The sequence below is a fragment of the Heterodontus francisci genome, chromosome 30 (genome assembly GCF_036365525.1).
Source record: "Heterodontus francisci isolate sHetFra1 chromosome 30, sHetFra1.hap1, whole genome shotgun sequence".
Classification (NCBI taxonomy): domain Eukaryota; kingdom Metazoa; phylum Chordata; class Chondrichthyes; order Heterodontiformes; family Heterodontidae; genus Heterodontus; species Heterodontus francisci.
In genome coordinates, this window is record NC_090400.1 from 32139117 (window position 1) to 32160774 (window position 21658).

The following is a 21658-nucleotide window of genomic DNA, read 5'->3' on the forward strand; positions in this document are numbered from 1 at the left end:
AGATACATCTTAAAAGAGAAGCTTTTGGATTTCTGAGGCACAGTGTGCCAGCTGCATTTGTTACCTAGGCCACAGCAGGAGAGAAGTCACATGGTATAATGTTACAATTTGATTATGTGTAAAACTGGCAAAAACTGGCTGAAACCAGATTTTGAGAGATTCACCAGCGAAGCGTGCTACTAAACAGCTGTCTATTTGCTCCCAGCAAAAATTCTACAAGGAGCTACAGGCCAAGTTAATTTCCTAAGGAGGAACTAACCCTTTGAAGAGACCGTTTGTATTACTGAAGTAAAGTTTCGACTGTCGGTTTTAAAATTCAAGTTGACCTATTGCTGTGCTCATCATTAAAAGAACTGTTTGATGCTTGTTGCAGCCGAAGTGTTTTGGATGCTTATCGAGAACAGACTATTTCATCAAATCTGTATGGAGTCTTTGGGTAGCAATTGATTATTTTCACACTAGGATATCTCACCCATCAGGAATGTAACCCATAAAGACTTATTTATTTATTCTTAAGACACAGCTAACTTTTAAAACATCATTTTAATTTTAAAAATCACTTTTAAAACTGGTTAACTGTGATTTTTGAATGTATGTGTGTTAATGGGGGAGTTAGGTTAAAATAAGAAGTTATAAGGTATTTAGACATAGGTTTATCTTAATAGTGTTTAAGATTTAGTTTTAATAAATAGTTAATTTGTTGTTGTCTAAAGATACCTGGTTTGGTCTGTTTTATTCCGGGGGTTACTCGAGTGTTTTTATTTTGGCTGTTTTCCGGTTGGGAGTGATGGGACTGAATTGACAGAGCATAGCTCCTGCCTCAGACGTAACACTTGTCTCAACTAGGCTGCATATAATTAGCTTAAGCACCTCTGGTGGTAGAGAGGGAAACATCAACCAGGGTTATAGCTCTTGATTACTGTCCAGAGACTTCAACTGGAAAGGACAAAGAATAAGATTGAGCTTCGCAGTAATATCCTCCTATTGATACACTTTGGGCTCAAGTGGAAAGAATGGCCATGCTTGGAAAGTGCCAAAGGGAACTTGGCATCTATGAAACATTAATCCAGCAAGAGTATGAGCTTTCGAGACAGGAGGACACACATGCTGTCAGTCTTCTAAATTGAGTCAGTTTTTCATACAAAAATGATGGGCGGGGAAAAAAACAGCTAGTCCATAATCATGATGGCTGGAGCATCATGGCAAGACACTTACCCCTTCCCCCATCCCTCAAACCATTTAATTTCCTGGGAGAGTCAAGAAACAGAGAAAAATCCCTGGGCTTATAAGGGGAAAAAAATACACTGGAAAATTCCTCTTGGGCGATCAAAGTCAGTCCATGAGATCACAATGATCATGTGTTATCTGTAGAACCAATTACCATCTATATGATGTGATCTCTGCCATAGTCAAGAACTGGTCTAGCTCCCTCTTGAAGGGATGTAGACAGTCAGTACCAGCTGACAATGCTACTCTGGAAAAAGAAGAACTGCTTAACATCCATTCTATGTCTCTTGCACAATTCAATCCTCCTCAATCTGTCAATCTGAAATAATCTATCAATCAACACACTACCCGGCCATTTCATTATTTTATAAACTTCTTTCAGCATGTATACATATCAGAAAATCAAATAAAAATATGGCTTTCCACTGAGATTGGAAATTGTTCATACCAATCAGATCAGTTGGAAGACAGGACGAGAGTGTGTCCGAGCCAAGCAGATCAATTGGAGTGCAGCTTTGGATTCTTTCAGAACTAAATTTTTTGGAGTTTGGGGCTCAAGGTTGTTGGAACCATGCATGATGGGATGGGATGCTATTAGGATCAGATATTATTTTGTTGCATTGTTGGTGGCAAATAAACCTGAAGCAGACAGGTTTTGTGGTTAGTGATAATTTTTGAGTCACAGCTACAGGGGTGTTTATTTAATGTTTTCCCCAAAGAAGTTATATAATAACAACAGCTTATATTTACATTGCACCTTTAACATAATAAAATACCTAAGATACCTCAGGAACAATATGAAGCAAAATATGACACCAAGCCACATAAGGAGATATTAGGTCAGATGGCCAAAGGCTTGGTCAAAGAGGTGTGTTTTAAGGGGCGTCTTAAAGGAGGAAAGTGATGTACAGAAGCAGAGTGGTGTAGGGAGAGAATTCCAGAGCTTAAGAGCCTATGCATCTGAAGTCACAGCCACTAAAGGTGGAGTGATTAAAATCGAATGTGCTGAAGAGGGAAGAGATAGATAAGGACAGATATCTTGGAGGTTTGTGGGGCTGGAGGAGATTACAGAGGAGCGAGGCCATGGAAAGATTTGAAAACAAGCATGAGAATTTTAAAATCACGATGGTGCTTGACCAGGAGCCAATGTAGGTTAGCAAGCACAGGGGTGCTAGGTGAAAGGGAATTGGTGCAACTAGGGTACAGGCAGCAGAGTTTTGGATGACCTCAAATTTATGGAGAGTAGAATGTGCAGGACTGTGTTGGCATGAACGAGGGTTTCAGCAGCAGATGAGCTGAGGCAGGAATTAAGCAGGGCGGCACAGTGGCACAGTGGTTAGCACTGCAGCCTCATAGCTCCAGGGACCCGGGTTCGATTCTGGGTACTGCCTGTGTGGAGTTTGCAAGTTCTCCCTGTGTCTGCGTGGGTTTTCTCCGGGTGCTCCGGTTTCCTCCCACAAGCCAAAAGACTTGCAGGTTGGTAGGTAAATTGGCCATTAGAAATTGTCACTAGTATAGGTAGGTGGTAGGGAAATATAGGGACAGGTGGGGATGTTTGGTAGGAATATGGGATTAGTGTAGGATTAGTATAAATGGGTGGTTGATGGTCGGCACTGACTCGGTGGGCCGAAGGGCCTGTTTCAGTGCTGTATCTCTAATCTCTAATCTAAATGTTATGGAGGTGAAAGTAGGCAGTCTCAGTGATGGCACAAATGTGTGATCAGGATCTCATCTCGGGGGTCAAATATGACACCAAGATTGCAAACAGTCTGCTTTTGTCTCAGACAGTTGCCAGGGAGAGGGATGGAGTCGGTAGCTAGGGAAACGGAGTTTGAAGCAGGGACCAAAAAACAATGATTTCAGTCTTCCCAATATTTAATTGCAGGAAATTTCTGCTGTTATAATTTAGCAACAGTGGAGGAGTTGAGAGAGGTGGTGGTGAGATAGAGCTGGGTGTCAACAGTGGACATGTGAAAATTAATGCTTTGCTTTGGATGATGTCGCCAAGGGGCAGCATGTACACAAGAGATAGGAGGGGACTAAGGATAGATCCTTGAGGGACACCAGAGCTATCAGTGCAGGAGCAGGAAGAGAAGCCATTGCAAGTGATACTCTGTCTACGATTAGATAAACTGGAATCGAACGAGGTTAGTGCAGTCCCACCTAGCTGGATGACCGTGGAGATTGACCTGCCTGTAGCCTGTTATGTTCTCTAACTTTGAAAGCTATTTTCAGTTTATGGAGAGAGCCCTAAATCTGTTTAGAGTGGTCAACTTCCATAGGGAAATGGGAGGGCAGATAGTAATCATAAATGAACAGTATAATATATTGTAAATCACAGATTGAAATCCATGTGTGAGCACAGAATAAAACACTGCACCTGTTCCTAAGAAGCACTTCCTTGTGTACTTTACCATTTTTTCTTAATGATTAATGTGTATAATGATTCTTACTCCCTGTTAAAAAAAAGAGCAACTGTCCAGGCTTAAAACTCTGGAATTCCTTCCCTCAACCTCTCTTTCCTCCTTTAAGACGCTCCTTAAAACCTACCTCATCTGTCCGAATATATCCTCATGTGGCTTGGTGCTCAAAAGAACAGTGTACGCTCGAAATCAGTCATTGATCATTTCAAAGAAATTACAACACAGAAACAGGCCATTTGACCTAATCAGCTCAAACTGGAGTTTGTAAGTCATTTTTCTATTGCTATTTTAGCAGAAATATTAACTGGCTATTATTCTAACCCCCAAGCATTTTATAACAAAAACTGTCTTTCCTGGAAGGGATTTCAAACATGGAAATGAAAGTATTTGTAGGGACTCTAATACAGTAACTTCTAATCATGTTTTTTAACTCTTAAAGAAACAAAGATTGTTTGAAATGCACAGCAAATTGTTCAAAGTTTAGTGATTTATTATCTGAACTTGATTATTTTATTCACTTGCATTGACTCACATTTATCTCTCTTAGCTACTTAAAAATAAAAATAGTTAAATATGCATAAAACAAATTTACTTTGTAAAAATGTCTAGTTTGGATGTGTGTGGTGAAAATTTTCAGTTCATAAATTAACCATATTTCACCAATGAGAGAGATTGCACCCTGCAAATTTGCATTGCACCTCAACAACTGCTTTTATTTCCATAGTTAAAATAATGGCAACAATTCCAGGGGAGTATTTTGGCATGCAAGACATTACAACATTTGAATGGTAATGTTGCAAAAGCTCCAAATAAAGGATCAAAATCATTTTTTTCATGATATTAGGCGTGCCTCAGCAGACCTTGCTGGAAACATATTATTCCTTCAGCAAATCTCCTTTCACTAATTTATAAATTAAATGAAACTTTAAAACTATGTGGTTTGAATACTTCTAAGTTTCCTTGTCTGCAATAAAGTATCCAAATGTTGACTAAATTACAGCACATTCAGTTGAACTGTGGCATCAAGGTTACTTTTTGAGGGGTTTTTTGGCTCCGTGTTAGTTTTTCTAAGTTGGCATATGTAGGATGATTGAAGAGAATTATCTTTAGAGAAATTAAATCTCCACAGGCAGCACAAACATCCAGCATTGGCTGAATTCAGCCAAGTGCGGCTGCGCGGGAAAGGGGCGGGTGAGAGTAGCACATAAAACATGTTGGTTTTTTTTAGAAAAAATAAAAAGAGTTTTAAGGATGAAAATGCGGGCTTGGGGCCTGGGCCTGGGCGATTTTAATGATAAAACAGTAAAATACCGGGGCACGGCGGTTTGGAGGCGGAGACTGGGCGGCTCCATGCGGCTATAAAAGGGCCGGAGGCGGCTCCTCACGTTCTCTCTCACTACGGGCGGCGGCGGAGTGGATGGTAAGTGTGGAGCGGAGCTTCCAGCAAGCGGCCTGATTCCCGGGCCCAGTCCGAGAGGCATCTTCCGGTGCAGAGTGAGACCACGGTGTTTATAACCCGCAACTGCGGCAAATTCTCAACTCCGTGACTGCGGCTGGTGCTTCCCGTCCCTATCTCACCGGGTAAAGGGGAGTCTCCACGGAGGGAAGAGAGAATTGGGTGTGGGGAGGAAGAGAGGGTCTCCATGGCGACCACGGGGGGAGGGGGAGGAAGAGAGGGTCTCCATGGCGACCACGGGGGGGGGAGGAAGAGAGGGTCTCCATGGCGACCACGGGGGGGGGAGGAAGAGAGGGTCTCCATGGCGACCACGGGGGGGGGGGAGGAAGAGAGGGTCTCCATGGCGACCACGGGGGGATGGGAGGGAGAGAGAGAGCGTCTCCGTTAGACACGAGGCGATCGGTGGCTCCGCGCGTGTCCCTTTGTTCTCGACCTCCTGGCCATTCCTGCACCAGCCGCGGTTACTCTCCTTTCAGCAAGCCCCGGCTTCTGTTCCGGGGGCGCGGCGGTGCTTTATTATCGCGATCGAGGCCGCGTCTTTTTAGCTTCAGGGTCGCGTCTGTTAAAGGACACGGTTCCTCCTTTGAGCGCGGCGATAGTAAGACAGGCACTGCTTCCATCTCTGCAGACTGGTTATTGCATTGATGATAATGAGGCCTGTAACAAATCCAGAGTCCCGCCTGTTCCGCTGGCTCCAGCGCCGGGGTTGCTGTTAACTTTCGGAATTTTGTATTTTTTTTTTCTCTCTAATCAAGGACATTGGGTGAAATTAAAAGCTTCAATGTTTTAGATCGTGGATGAGCAGCTGAGCTTGCAATTACTGCTGCACGTGGTAACTTCAGGACATGTCCGATGTCTTTCATGCCCACGTGTGTATGGTGTCTCCAGCTGCCTGAGCTTGAGGGGCAGCTGGAGTCACTGCAAATTATCAGGGAGGATGATTGTTTCCTGGATTGTACATTCTAGGAGGTGGCCACCCCACAGGCAGTGAGAATTCAGGACAGTAGATGGGTGGCCATCTGAAAGGGTACGAAGTACAGGAGTCTTCAGAGTGTGTGCCACATTCAAACCAGTACCTACATAAATTGCTGGGTGTGACAACACCTTGAAGTGCAGTTCAGTCTATGGTGCCAATGGGTGAGGGACTGCACAGGAGGGAAAATGGCAAAGTGCAGAAATGCAGTTGAGATTCCATAGTTAGGTGGAAGAACATGTTTCTGTAACAGTCGTCGTAAGTCCCACATGGTGCCAAGGTGAAGGAAGCACGGGGTGTAGAATATTCTGCAGGGCGAAGGAGTGAATCAGCAGTTGCGGTATATGTCCATATCAATGTCAGAGGGCATGTATTGAGGTCCTTCAGTCAGACTTTGAGGAGCTAATGAGGAACTCTAAGGCAGTAATCTCTGGATTACTGATAGTGACGTTTGCCAGTGAGAGTAGAAGTAGGAAGCTAGGGAGGATCAAAGCATTCCTTGAGGCATGGTGCAGGAGGGAGGGCTTCAGATTCTTGGGGTCATTAGGACCAGTTCTGAGGTCTTCTTCTTTTGGGCCTCCTTATCTCGAGAGACAATGGATACGTGCCTGGAGGTGGTCAGTGGTTTGTGAAGCAGCGCCTGGAGTAGCTATAAAGGTCAATTCTGGAGTGACAGGCTCTTCCACAGGTGCTGCAGAGAAATTTGTTTGTTGGGGCTGTTGCACAGTTGGCTCTCCCCTTGCGCCTCTGTCTTTTTTCCTGCCAACTACTAAGTCTCTTCGACTCGCCACAATTTAGCCCTGTCTTTATGGCTGCCCGCCAGCTCTGGCGAATGCTGGCAACTGACTCCCACGACTTGTGATCAATGTCACACGATTTCATGTCGCGTTTGCAGACGTCTTTATAACGGAGACATGGACGGCCGGTGGGTCTGATACCAGTGGCGAGCTCGCTGTACAATGTGTCTTTGGGGATCCTGCCATCTTCCATGCAGCTCACATGGCCAAGCCATCTCAAGCGCCGCTGACTCAGTAGTGTGTATAAGCTGGGGATGTTGGCCGCTTCAAGGACTTCTGTGTTGGAGATATAGTCCTGCCACCTGATGCCAAGTATTCTCCGAAGGCAGCGAAGATGGAATGAATTGAGACGTCGCTCTTGGCTGGCATACGTTGTCCAGGCCTCGCTGCCGTAGAGCAAGGTACTGAGGACACAGGCCTGATACACTCGGACTTTTGTGTTCCGTGTCAGTGCGCCATTTTCCCACACTCTCTTGGCCAGTCTGAACATAGCAGTGGAAGCCTTACCCATGCGCTTGTTGATTTCTGCATCTAGAGACAGGTTACTGGTGATAGTTGAGCCTAGGTAGGTGAACTCTTGAACCACTTCCAGAGCGTGGTCGCCAATATTGATGGATGGAGCATTTCTGACATCCTGCCCCATGATGTTCGTTTTCTTGAGGCTGATGGTTAAGCCAAATTCATTGCAGGCAGACGCAAACCTGTCGATGAGACTCTGCAGGCATTCTTCAGTGTGAGATGTTAAAGCAGCATCGTCAGCAAAGAGGAGTTCTCTGAGGACTTTCCGTACTTTGGACTTCGCTCTTAGACGGGCAAGGTTGAACAACCTGCCCCCTGATCTTGTGTGGAGGAAAATTCCTTCTTCAGAGGATTTGAACGCATGTGAAAGCAGCAGGGAGAAGAAAATCCCAAAAAGTGTGGGTGCGAGAACACAGCCCTGTTTCACACCACTCAGGATAGGAAAGGGCTCTGATGAGGAGCCACCATGTTGAATTGTGCCTTTCATATTGTCATGGAATGAGGTGATGATACTTAGTAGCTTTGGTGGACATTCGATCTTTTCTAGTAGTCTGAAGAGACCACGTCTGCTGACGAGGTCAAAGGCTTTGGTGAGATCAATGAAAGCAATGTAGAGGGGCATCTGTTGTTCACGGCATTTCTCCTGTAACTGACGAAGGGAGAACAGCATGTCAATAGTCGATCTCTCTGCACGAAAGCCACACTGTGCCTCAGGGTAGACGCGCTCGGCCAGCTTCTGGAGCCTGTTCAGAGCGACTCGAGCAAAGACTTTCCCCACTATGCTGAGCAGGGAGATTCCACGTTAGTTGTTGCAGTCACCGCGGTCACCTTTGTTTTTATAGAGGGTGATGATGTTGGCATCGCGCATGTCCTGGGGTACTGCTCCCTCGTCCCAGCACAGGCATAGCAGTTCATGTAGTGCTGAGAGTATAGCAGGCTTGGCACTCTTGATTATTTCAGGGGTAATGCTGTCCTTCCCAGGGGCTTTTCCGCTGGCTAGGGAATCAATGGCATCACTGAGTTCCGATTTGGTTGGCTGTATGTCCAGCTCATCCATGACTGGTAGAGGCTGGGCTGCATTGAGGGCAGTCTCAGTGACAGCATTCTCCCTGGAGTACAGTTCTAGGTAGTGCTCAACCCAGCGGTCCATCTGTTTGCGTTGGTCAGTGATTATGTCCCCCGATTTAGATTTGAGGGGGGTGATCTTCTTGATGGTTGGCCCAAGAGCTCTCTTCATGCCATCATACATTCCTCTGATGTTTCCGGTGTCTGAGGCCAGCTGAATATGGCTGCATAGGTGTTGCCAGTAGTCGTTTGCGCAACGCCTAGCTGTTCTTTGTGCAGTACTTCTGGCTGCTTTAAGTGCTGCGGATGTTAAATCGCTGAGTTCTGAGGCATGAGGCACTTATTCAAAATGGATTGATTGCAAATAAATGTGACTGGGACCAATATTAATGGGGAGGTTCACCACTAGTGTGGTTGGGGAGGATTTCAACTAAATTGGGGGGACACCAGCATATAGAAGTAGAAAAGAGAAATAAGGTGAATTAAGGAGTGAGCGAGAAGGAAGTACCATATTGGATAGGAGCAGACTTCGGGGAATACAAAGACTGGCTTACCATGCATGTAAGTGCACAAAGGTGAATCAGCTTGGTGAGCTACAAGCACAGATAGTCATGTGGAATGTGATGTAGTGGCAGTAATGAAAATGGCTTAAAAATGATGGGGACTGGGCACTTTAATAAAGGATACAGAGTATTTCAGAAAAGATAGGAAAGTAAGGTGGGGTGGCAGTACTGATTAGGGAAGACATGGTCCACCCATTTCCCCAGCACCTAATGTAGTAATGCCTCCTTCGTCAGATTGAGAACACTGGGCAAAGAAGTTCTGCTGAATGCATTTCAGAAATGCCTCTCTCCTTACCCTTTAACATTACTCCAATTCCGATTGGGATAAAGTCCCCCACTAACACCACTCTATAGGTCTTGCACATCTAATTTCCCTGCAGATTTACTCTTCCATCTCGATCACTATTACAGACTATAGAATACCCCCAGTAGCACAATCATACTGTTTCTCAACTCAAACCAAATGGATCACCACCCCCTCAAGCACATCCTGTTTCCAACGTACAAAGTGTCTTGGAACATCTCACGTTTAGAAGAGCAAGGGACAATCTGACTTAGAACTTCTAAGTTGGAAGAGAGCTAACTTCAGTGGGATGAAATCTAGCCAGGGTAAAATGGAACCAAAAGGTTTGACAGGAAAAGCTGATGGCACAATGATTCTCTTCAAGGGGGTGATGTTTTAAGGTTGTGATCAAGTACATTTCAATAAAGAGGAAAATAGTGGGACTAAAGTCAGATCTCCCCTTGGCTGGTGAGGTAGATAGAGAATATGATGAAATGGAAAGATGCATGTCAGGTGAATTCTTCAAATGAGACCCAGGCCAGATTGAGAGGGGAAGTGAAGAGGAAAATTAGACACTCAAAGGGAATGAGAATAAAATGGCCTTTAACAGAAAAGGAAACAAATCTTCTCCCAGTATGTAAATGTAGTAAGAGATGGGGTTTGTTCTTTAGGGGCAAAGAGGGTGATGTATGCTTGAGTTGCAAGGCTGGAATATGTAAGCACTTTGTTTGCTGAGGAAATAGATGCTGACAAAATATCATGCAGTGGAGATGTTCAAAGTAAGGGATGGGGTGAAAACTGGATGTACTGGAAAGACTGGCTGTGTGCTTTGAGTGGGTAGGTTGTCTAGTCTGGATGTCTTGCATCCCAGGTTGCTAAGGGGAGTGGGGATGGTGGAAGAGCTTGCCATAATCTTACAATCTTCCTAGATACAGGGGAGGTTCCAGAGGATTGGAAAGTAGCAAATGTGATGCTTGTTCAAGGACACTAACTCCTGATGCCAATCAGCCAAGCATCTTTGCACATGTGTATTTGGCTAGCATTGCATCTGTCAGTTTCTCCTGCTGCTGACTTTATTGGCTGTTTACTGGTTTGCACCTGCATGCGGTGATGTCATCACACTCTCTGTCTGCAGATCGGGTAGCAGTCCTCTCCTGCTACTGCTGTTTGTTCACCCCCTTTCCTGAGCCGTTGCAGTCCCCATTGGAGTGGTGCACGCTACAGACATGGTGGTGGAGGGAGTAAATCTTTTAAGGTGGTCGATGGGTGCCAATCAAGTTGACTTTTTGTTCTGGATAGTGTCAAGCTTCATGATGGGTGCTTTCTTCTGAAAGATGAGATTAATTATGCTTGAACATTAGATTTGCTTCTGAAAGCTGATGGAGGTTGTATCTTATTTCAGCTTGCTGGACTTGGACTTCAACAATTCTCTGAACAGGAAATGGTTGAATTCATGTACCTGAACAAGACCAATTTCTGTAAGAAACTGAGCAATGGTGATAACCAAAATAAGATGCAGGTGAGAGCTTCAGGATTTTATGATCAGCACATCGATCAAGGTTTTGTCTTTATCTAAATGGGCAGAAACCTGGAGTTAAGTGCTGAAAGTAAACTCTTCTTTGCAACCCATAACTGGTCACAATTCACCAGTTGTGTTACTATTAAGAAGGGACATGATTTAGCTGCATTCCTTTAACATACTACATATTAAAACTTTCTAGGTTTTAAAAAAATTAATTTTCTAGTGTAGTTGATGTAAAATCTTTCCCAAAAATTGGCAGATCATAACCTGTCTGCTGAGTGGGGCTAGCATGCAAATTCTTCATAAAACCTGATGCATTTTCTTTTCCTCTATTTAAAAACAGAATGTGGACTCGAGCACAAGTGACTGGCCTTGCAACAGGATAACTTAAGGTGTGGACATTTCTATCCTATAAAGTTGGAGGATGATTTTATTTATATATGCATTTTTCACCTAAAAGTTACTAGAAAGCTGTGGATGAAGAAGCTAACTGATTATTAAAGTAATGCTAGTTTTGATGGTGTAAATTGTTAAACTGTGAGCAACTATAAGCTTGATTGCACTTGTTTACCTTGGTTTTTTAAATTATTTTTAATGTATGAATTGCTTGGTTGGCTTTATTGGTGCCAGTCTTGAATTTTACTGTGTAATTATCCAAAACTACCAGGTCACAATGAAATAAATGTGCAGAAATATAGTGCAGTGTAACAAAGGAATGAGCTATGTCCAAGTGAACTGGCAAAATTAGCCACCACTGCATTTCCTTAACTGGTGGATTGTGTATTAATTCTTATGTGGCTAGATTTGATTGGAGGCACCATTTTGCAGTTCATTTTCTCCTTGAAATTCTAACTGATTTTTAGTTTGCATCTCTTACTCTTATAGATGCAGTCATCTGTAAAGATTTCAATTTTCTTTTCTGCTCTGCAATTAAGTTGTGATGAATGCCAAAACGTTCAACTGCTCTGATTGACAGTGAATGACAAGGCCTTCTGAACGCTTGACAAACTACCTCCTCAACATTAATGCCTGTTAGCTTGTTAATGCAAAATCAATTATGCCCTAAATATTTGATAAAATGGTGTCTACATATTTTCTTTCCTGCCATTAGAAATTTTTGCTGAGATGGCTTCATACGATATTGGAATTACCATCCCAGGGCAGCTTGACTACTTGGGTGAGTTCATCAAATTCAGTCTGTAAACTGAATTAAAATGGCTTTGTGGCAGTTTGCAACAATCTATTTAAATAGAAAATGTCCTGTGGCATTATATAGAGGTGAGGAAAGCATGGGTGATAGGGTGAAGAGTGGGTTGTGATCCATTCAAATGAGCGATGGGAGATGGGAAATGATTGCAGGGATTGTGGAGGTAGGATGGGTTGTCATGGAGGAATGAAGATTTTAAATGTAATGTAGTAACCAGGAACAGTGAATAGAAATGAAGTAAACATGATATCAGTGCCTCCATTTTGGCTACTTGTGGCAGCTGGAAGCCTGGTAAGGGAGACTAACTCAGTTGTGCATTTATGTACAATTGAGATTGGAACTAATAGTAAAAGCAAGTATAATGGAACTGTTGTGTAGCTCAACATTTGATGTCCTGACTGCTGATGGGAGGGAGGGGGGGAAGGAATGGGTGGAGCAGGAAAGTGTTTGGGTAGTGGATGATTAGTGGAATTGAAGTAGTCGGATGATCTCTTGCACCTCTGACTGAAGAGGTGAGATGGCAAGATTGTGTGGGGGGTGGGTGGGGTCTTTTGAGACTGGTAGTTGTTTGAAGTGGGTATGCATTTCATATGATTAAGTTGTAGAAGCTAAATCTGTCCTGTGAGGAAGTTGCTTTTGGGCTTGGAATATGCAAAGTGAGTCCAAAATGAGTTTTGGTGATGCGGTCTAATCCTAATTTACTCAATTTCTGAAGTCTGCGAATGTTTGATTATTTCTGTGGGACTTGTGATGCTTGTAGCATTGGGGAACTGAGGTCTATCCCAACTGAACCTCGACAATAGATTTATGTTGTTGGAAATGCCTCAAAGAGTAAACTTGTAGTTCTTGCTTTACCCATTGGATTATTGCTGTTAAACCTGTGGGATTTGACTACAAAACAATTGCTTACTAAGTGTTAAGTTCAACATCCTATGGGTATTTCAAAAAGGAAAGTGGAATGTAGTTGGTGAATCTATAGAACATTGCAACTTGAAAATGAACAGGCTAATGTAAACTATTTTTTTTTAAAGGCCTCTTGCGTGAAGATGAATTTAGCAGAATGTTCCACCCACGTTAGATGGATTTCTGGCAACTCTTGTAACCAGGTAAGGCAATGAAAGCCTTTGCACAAAATAAGTTTGCTGTTCTCTTCAAGGTGCAATACATTCTCTTTTTGGAAGTAACTGCCACCTCCCATTGGCAGGCTGCTGCTCCAGGGCCATTGAATAGATACTATGAAAAGCTACTGCACAATTAAATTTAATGTACAATCTGGCTAGATTGCAGCACTAATCAAATGATACAGCACAGTAGGAGTTCATTCAATCTAGTATGCCTGTGCTGATTCTTAAAAGAGCAAGCCAATTAGACCCACTCCCCTGCTCTTTCCTGATGATCACAGCTAATTTGTAGGGCTATTGCTCAAATGCCAGTTCTGTAATGATGTTTTCTGTTCAACTGCTGGGTGAAAAACAATGAGCATAACATGATTGTTCTGAACAGGACTGTTTGTCAGTAGCAGATGCATCAACTTGGATTGTTCAAGTTTTGAATGTCATAATTTTGTTCTCTATTTTGGATCTAATAGGCTCCTCTCTCTCAAGCTGTTTACTGCATGGAGTAAACCACTTCCTGTCACCTTTTGACTTGAGGTATGTAGGCTTGTTCTTGATGGTACACTGGAAAAATGCCTTCATAAGATGTAAAATTGTGTAGACTAGATATAGAATGGTTTCAATTTTTTGGCAAATGCAACTTGACTGGTAACTGGGTAAATATTCAAGATGGTAGCTGGTTTCTGTCCCAAGTTATAGAATAATCATTCTAATGTTAGGTGCAATTTGTTGCAGCATTCAGAAAATTGTGTAAAGAATGCTTGGGATTAATATTGTAAGCTTGTGTATGTGCTTCCTAGATGGATTTTCTTACTGTTAAATTGCACTGTTGTATCTGCACCCAACAGTATCTCTTGATGGGATGTTCACGAAGCAGTGCTAGACTAATTCAGCATTTAGCATCGTTGGTTAACATGCTGGTTATGCTTGTTAACCTGGTATTTTTGCTGATACATGCAGCACTGTACATTAAACTAATATGGGGGTAACCTAGCATATTCCCATGATGCTAATAAAACTATTGACTCTAGCAATTTTACTTGTAGGTGCATCTGAACAATTTGCATCAACTGAGCTTAAGGCTACAGGGATCACTGCATTATATTGGACAGGTATGGCAGTTCTTGTGGAAAGCAGACTCTGCAATGCTTTATTTTCGTAAGTAACTGGAGTAATTACGGTCAGCCTATTGAACACCTATTTTCCCAAAAGTTAATTTTTTTATGCCACTTTAGATTTCTGCGCTGAAGCTAAATATTTAACTTAAGTTGTAAAATAACTAGTAGTGTTTTCTGGCTGGTCACTTACCAAGGCTGTCAGAATTGCAGTTTCTGGTCTGCTGTGGACGTGACCATAAAGTAAAAAAAAAATCCCAGCTGGTTGTAGTTGCTATTAGTAACACAATTGGCTGGGAACACATCCTGCTGAACCCTCAAGCAATTTTCTCCCCTTTTTCTGAAAAGACGCACAGCCCTTTATGTCACTAATTCTTCTGTGCCTAGATGGTCAGAATCAGGCAAATATTTATATAGCCTGGTCCAATCCAATCTACTGTGAGGGGTGCATGCATATATCATCACATATGGCCTCCTTACCTAGCCCAGGGTTGCTGAGCTTTTGATGTACTTGCTGTTTGAATTGGCTGAAATCTGTTCAGTTGGGATCAAACTAGACACCTTCCTGGTTTTGTGGCTGTATATTTAGTAACCGGTCAGCAAGACTGTTTACACTGGTTGCTGTCAGTTCTTGCAAATTAATGTTAACTTGTGCATAATTGCACTTTTTGATTCTTTGTAGGTTGAAATAGATACCCATAAGAATAGAAGTCTTGATGGCAAACTAAGGAAGACCTTTATGGAAAAAATGTCAGTTGAAGTGGTCTCAAACTGGCCATTCGTTCTTCAGGTAACTATATTTTTAAATGTCTAGGAGCCTTGACAGCTATTAAGTATGTAAATTGTGTGCTTGTGGACAGCAATGTAACATTTTCATAGAGCTTGCTAAAGTAAAGGTTCTACCGTGGTCATTTTCAAAGAGGGTTTTCTGGCACAAATCCAGCAACTCTTTACGCAATGACCAAAAAGTATAATCCTGTGTTTAGTTACTGCAGGCATATGTTTGCAGTCTATGCTCATAGGATACACTTTATGAAACTTCAGAAGGGAAGGAACTTGAATACTGTCCCCATTACTTAAATAATTAAAATGGCGTTATGACCCAGGCACAGCAAGTGCACTTTGTTCTAGTCCCACTTCTCCACAAGTCATAACTTAAATTTTCCCATTTACTGAATACAATCAGTCATATACTATATTTTTCCCAAAATAAAACAAGTCAGGTTTCTTAAACAATTCAGTATTATAAAATGAGTCTTAACCATGAACAGATTGAAATATGAAAGTTCCTTTTTTTTTTACCTTAGCCCTTTGCATCACATGTGTGCACACACCAGTTAACTGGAAAAATAAAAGGATTTTTATTTAGAGCTATTACAAAAGACAAAAATGGCTGAATACTTGCTCATTCTTGAAGAAAAGGGATATGGAAGATGTCATTTTGGTTTGGTGTTCCAAATGTATGTAGATGGCTATCACTGGATTCTTCCTAGAACAGTTCTTTCCAGGCAATGTTGATCAGTTTGTATAGACTTTCTAAGAAATGCATCTACAGAGGCTTCAGATAGGCCTTGTAGCAGAAATGTGGCAATAGGGGTTTCAGTACCCTGTTGTGACTGCCCCTGTCAAAGCCCCCAATCAAAATATACGATTCTGATTGAGGTGGGACTAACGCACTTAATTCAATCCCATTGCTCCATAGTTTGCCTATCATCATTTAAAACTTTCCAAATTAAAGATCCAGTCAAATTACCATCTATTAACCCCCTGAATGAGGCTAACCAAACCAGATGTCTAACTCAACAAATTAACTCTTTAATTAGAACTAAATTCTTAAACACTATGAAGATATAAACAAAATTTAAAATGGAAGAGTCCTTGCAAATTTACAGTCCAATGTTGCTTGAAGTCCTTAGAACTGTCCAATGGGGGTGTGGAAATAGTCTTCCATGGTACAACAGTTTGTAGTCTAACTTCAGTCAGTGATGCTTTCCTTCTCCAGTGAATTTCAACAATTAACTACTTGTAAACATGTTCAATGGAATCAAGCTGACTTTAGGGTTTTTGAGGATAAAAGTTTCAGTCTAACTTCCCTCCCTTCAGTTTAAATTACCAGAGATCTCTGTTTTGGCTTGATGTTTTAGGATTGAGATCATTACAGACTAAAATCCTATTCCTTCAGTTTAAATGATTGAGAGCTTTTTTTTTTCAGGTGCCAACACCAGCTGTGTCTTTTAGAACAAAATGTCTTCAACTAACAGCCAGTTCAAAACTGAATTGTACCAAATGTATCTCATGATACTCAATCCCAGTGGTTGTATCTGCTAATGAAAATGCACCCTTTGAATCAGTTTCCAAATGGCTGTTTCTAAGGCAATGAAAATGAACCTTACTATAACTCGAGGCTTGCTGGTTATTAAAGCAATACTGATCCCTTGCAAGCCTTAAAGGAAAACTGCATATTCTGGGGGGGGGGGGGGGAACTACAGGACCACGACAACCCACCCATTCAATACGCAGGGTTTCTTCAAATAGAGGAGACTGACACTCTATATGCAGGGTTTCTTTCCAAGAGATGAGCTGGAGTTTTCTTGACGGGCAAAAACCAACTATCTTAATTCAAAGTGAAACAAAAAACATTCCAGAAGTCAAGCCTCCTGACCTCCATCTTGACCTATCATATTTTTGTAAATATCTCCCAAAGTCCAGACAACAAGCTCCCTGTTGGTATTTTTGAAAAAAGGTGCCTTACAAGCCAAATCCAAGAATCTTTCTAGTGCTTTTTTTTTTATAAAAGCATTCAGCATCTTAGTTGAATTATGGACATTGATTCATCTGGAAAAGTCCTTTAAAACTTTTTACAAAGTCATTTTTTTGGCCAAAAACCAGTAATCTTCCAACAAATTGCATTAATTTACAGCTGGGCTCCACTTGAGACCTAATTGCTGACATGTCAAGTCTGTTCCCCGAAGCCTTGAAGAAACCCACTTGCTGTGATGGCTGACTTATTTTGGTTGACATTCCGTTTTCAACTGGTTGGTTGGTGTGCCCTTGTATGTGGAGCAAGCCAATGTGCATGATAAGTCCTTTCTCCAATAACTACTGATTCAAAAATATTGGTATACAAAACTTACTGTGCCATGTGCATTTCTGAAAAGATGGGTGGCACTGCAACTGAAATGCATTTTTTATGATGGCTGTTGCTACAACTAAGGACTGTACCCGATTCAGTTATCAAATACAAAAAAGCAATTTGTGATGTGGTCTTGTGTGGACACATCTTACTATCACTATCTCTCCTTTTTTTAAGGAAGTATTGGAAGCAGAAGATGGTCAGCTGAAGTGAAAATAGCCCATTAGAGCCACTGCTTTGCAGCAGCTAAACTAATTTGTTGTATGGCTTGTATATTTACTAGTATTTTGCATGTCTATTTAATTTTTGATTACTTTTACAAATTGAATTTGGTGGTTTTGGGTTATACAGTTGCTGGTGGTCATGGAAAGAAATTGGCCAAGAAGGAAATCAAAATTCCAAGTTCAGTAAAACTTGTGTAGATATTCTGGTTTGTACAAATTGTGTTTGAGAATAAAGGACTTGAGACTACATTGTCTGCAGCCTCTTAATTGCATGTAATTGCAATGTCTTTAACATTGGCAGCAACATTTTACAAACAATTTGACACTGAGCCACAAGGCAAACCAAGGACAGGTGGCCAAAGGAAGGTTTTAACAAGTCATTTAGAATTAGACCTTAGGCTGCTGAGGGAAACACTATTTTCTCTCCAACTGCACAAGAATATTGAGATAGAAGCAGGGGTAGGCCTTTCGAGCCTGCTCCACCATTTAATTAGATCCTGGACAATTTTGATTGTGACCTTGCTTCACTTTCCTATGGCCTGCCCCCTCCCCACAACCCTCAACTTCCTGTAGATCAAAAATCTGCCCAACTCAGCCTTGAACATATCCAATAATCCAGCCTCCACTGCTCTCTGGGGAAGAGAATTCCAAAGATTAATGACACTCGGAAGCAATTCCACCACATCTCAAATGGGAGATCCCTTATTTTGAAATGCAAGATCCAGATTTTCCCATGAGTACATCAAGCTCCCTCAATCTTTCAATAAGATCATTCTATACCTTTATAAGACAAACCCTTCATCCTAGGAATCAGCCTACTGCATTCACTCTGAACTGCTTCCAATGCAAGTGTCCTCTGGTAAGGAGACTTAAACTGTCTGCAGTACTCCAGGTGCAGTCTCACCCAATGCAGTTATTAGTAAGAATTCCCAAATTTTATACACTATCTCACTTGCAATTAATGTGAACATTTCATTTGCCTTCCAAATTACTAGCTGTACCTACATCTGCTTCATGTATCCAGATCCTTCTGTACTATAGCATTCTGCAGTCTCCATGTAAATCTGCTTTTCTATTACCAACCAAGTGGACAACCTAACATTTTTCCATATGAGACATATTTTGCCCATTCACCCTATCTATATCGTCGGATACTTTGTGGTATCCTTGCAACTTTCTTTCCCACCTCTCTATCAACAAATTTGGTTGTAATACATTTGGTTTCCCCCTTTATGCAAGTTATTAATATAGATCATAAATAGTTGAGGCTCAGTACTGTTTCCTGTTAGAAATGCTGTGAATTCTAATAGAGCCTTTAATCCTGTCTTTTACCATTTTTCCTACTCTTGCTTTGTTTGGTGTATTATCTTTGTATGCTCTGTCCCTTCCTGCCACACTGGTCGTCATTACCTATAGCGCTCCTGTACACTATTGTCCTTTCTTTACTTTCTAAATTTCCCTTACCTGAAATCACCAAACCAACCCAACCCCCTACTAGTTAAAACCCACTCTACAACCCTAGTTAAATGATTTGCCAGGATCTAGACAGATTCAAGTGAGGTTCAAGTGAAGGCTGTCTTTCCCCATTACTGGTGCCAGTTCCCCAGGAATTGAATAAAAGCAAAATACTGCGGATGCTGGAAATCTTAAATAAAAACAAGAAATGCTGGCAGGACTCAGCAAGTCTGGCAGCATCTGTGGAAAGAGAAGCAGAGTTAACGTTTCGGGTCAGTGACCCTTCTTCGGAACTAGCAAATATTAGAAATGTCCAAGGTTATAAGCAAGTGAGCTGGGGGTGGGGCAAGAGATAACAAAGGCGAAGGTGTAGATTGGACAAGGCCACATAGCTGACCAAAAGGTCATGGAGCAAAGGCAAACAATATGTTAATGGTGTGTTGAAAGACAAAGCATTAGTATAGATAGGGTGTTAACGAACTGAAGATTGAACAGCAGCAAGTACAAACATGAAAAAAAACTGCGTAAGCAAACTGAACAAACTACAATGAAATGAAATAAACAAAAAAAATTGTAAAAAAAGAAAAAATAACTATAAATATAAGTCAAATGGGGGGGCCCCGTCATGCTCTGAAATTATTGAACTAAATGTTCAGTCCGGCAGGCTGTAGTGTGCCTAATTGGTAAATGAGATGCTGTTCCTCGAGCTTGCGTTGATGTTCAGTGGAACACTGCAGCAAGCCCAGGATAGAGATGTCAGCATAAGAGTAGGAGGGGGTTGAAATGGCAAGCAACTGGAAGCTCAGTGTCCTGCTTGCGGACTGAGCGGAGGTGTTCTGCAAATGATCACCCAGTCTGCGTTTGGTCTCCCCCAATGTAGAGGAGACCACATTGTGAGCAGCGAATACAGTATAGTACATTGAAAGAAGTATACGTAAATCGCTGCTTCACCCGAAAGGAGTGTTTGGGGCCTGGGATAGTGAGGAGAGAGGAGGTAAATGGGCAGGTATTACACCTCCTGCGATTGCAGGGGAAGGTGCCATGGGACGGGGACGAGGTGGTGGGGGTAATGGAGGAGTGGACCAGGGTGTCGCGGAGGGAAAGATCCCTTTGGAATGCTGACAGGGGAAGGGAGGGGAAGATGCGTTTGGTAGTGGCATCACGCTGGAGGTGGCGGAGGATGATCCTTTGGATATGGAGGCTAATGGGGTGGAAAGTGAGGACAAGGGGGGGCCCTGTCAACAACAGTGGGGGGGAATCCTCAGTCGAGGAAAAAGGAGGTCATATCAGAAGCACCGTCATGGAAGGTGGCATCATCAGAGCAAATGCTTCGGAGACGGAGACACTGGGAGAATGGAATGGAGTCCTTACAGGAGGTAGGGTGTGAAGAAGTGTAGTCCAGGTAGCTATGGGTTCCAGCATTTCTTGTTTTTATTACCCCAGGAATTGAAACTCATTTGTGACTTTGAGAGTTTTTTTGGTATTGTGGCAGGGGCGGAAACCTGATTGGAAGGATTCAAACGTGGAGTTCTAGGAAAGGTGGGCATGGACTTGGGAGGCGACAGACAGCATATTCAAGGACTTTGGAGAGGAAAGGGAGGTTGGAGATGGGATGGTAATTTACAAAGTCGGTGGAGTCAAGGGTTTTTTTTAAGGAGAGGTAATAACAGCAGATTTAAAAGAGAGGAACAACACTTTAAGAGAGAGAACAGTTAAGAATATCGATTAACATGGGAACCAGGAGGGAAAGTTGAGTGGTCAGCAGTTTAGTGGGTATAAGGTCAAGTGAGTAGAGGTGGGTCTCATGGACAAGATGAGCTCAGAGAGGGGAGATAGGAAAGAAACTAGAGAAAGATGTGAGTTCAGGGCTTGGGCAGGGGGAAGTTCAGAGGAAGTTTGGCCGGGTGGGCTAGTGGAAGGGAGGGATGCAACAGAGGCAGCTGATGATGTGGTCTTGATATTAGTGGCAAAGAAGTCCATAAGCTCCTCGTACTTATTGTTGTGAGGGTGGGGGAGAGGGGTTTAAGAAGAATGTTTGCAGTAGAGAGAAGAAGGGTTTATCTTTTTTTTTCCAGCATGATCCTGGAATAGTGAGCGGTTTTAACAGACGAACAGGACCTGAAAGCTTTATGTGGTCCAGCCAATTCTGACGGTGGATGGTTATACCAGTTGTCTGCCATATCCTTTCAAGTCTACATCCCTTGGACTTAAGGGAGTGGAAATGAGGGCTGTAGCAGGGGAATGGCCTGGGCGAGAGACAGTACTGGTTTATTGGGGTCTAGGATATCCAAGGTGAAGGTGAGGTTGTAATTGCTGAAGAAATGTTATCTGACAGGCATAGTATTGCCCAATTTCTTTCCCTCTCAACCAGTGAACTGGACCAGGATGCATAGAAACAGGAGTAGGGTGTTTTGCCCCTTTGCCTGTTCAAGCATTCAGTGAGATCATGGTTGATCCTTGATCTAACTCCATATACCCACTTTGCCCCAAATCCCTTTAATACTTTAAAATAACAAATCTACCAATCTTAGATTTAAAATGGACAATTGGTCTAGCATCAATTGCCCTTGAAAGTGTTTTC

The 21658-nt window shown here is 42.4% G+C and overlaps 1 long non-coding RNA gene and 3 other non-coding genes across 7 annotated transcripts; all 4 read left to right on the top strand.

Moving 5' to 3' along the window:
• The first annotated feature begins 5020 nt into the window (after positions 1–5020).
• On the top strand, positions 5021–17869 carry LOC137346654 (uncharacterized). 4 transcript variants are annotated; one of them, XR_010968740.1, is made up of 9 exons: positions 5021–5070; positions 10709–10825; positions 11172–11220; positions 11940–12005; positions 13067–13141; positions 13624–13687; positions 14197–14262; positions 14948–15055; positions 16478–17869. It is a non-coding gene; the product is annotated as an uncharacterized lncRNA (long non-coding RNA). The 4 variants fall into 4 exon arrangements; XR_010968742.1 differs by having other exon boundaries at positions 17576–17869; XR_010968743.1 differs by having other exon boundaries at positions 17580–17869.
• LOC137346889 (small nucleolar RNA SNORA40) lies at positions 10851–10982 on the top strand. The gene has a single exon (XR_010968814.1). It is a non-coding gene; the product is annotated as a small nucleolar RNA SNORA40 (small nucleolar RNA).
• Positions 12805–12939, top strand: LOC137346919 (small nucleolar RNA SNORA18). The gene has a single exon (XR_010968824.1). It is a non-coding gene; the product is annotated as a small nucleolar RNA SNORA18 (small nucleolar RNA).
• LOC137346916 (small nucleolar RNA SNORA8) lies at positions 13973–14108 on the top strand. Its single transcript, XR_010968821.1, has one exon. It is a non-coding gene; the product is annotated as a small nucleolar RNA SNORA8 (small nucleolar RNA).
• Positions 17870–21658: the final 3789 nt, after the last annotated feature.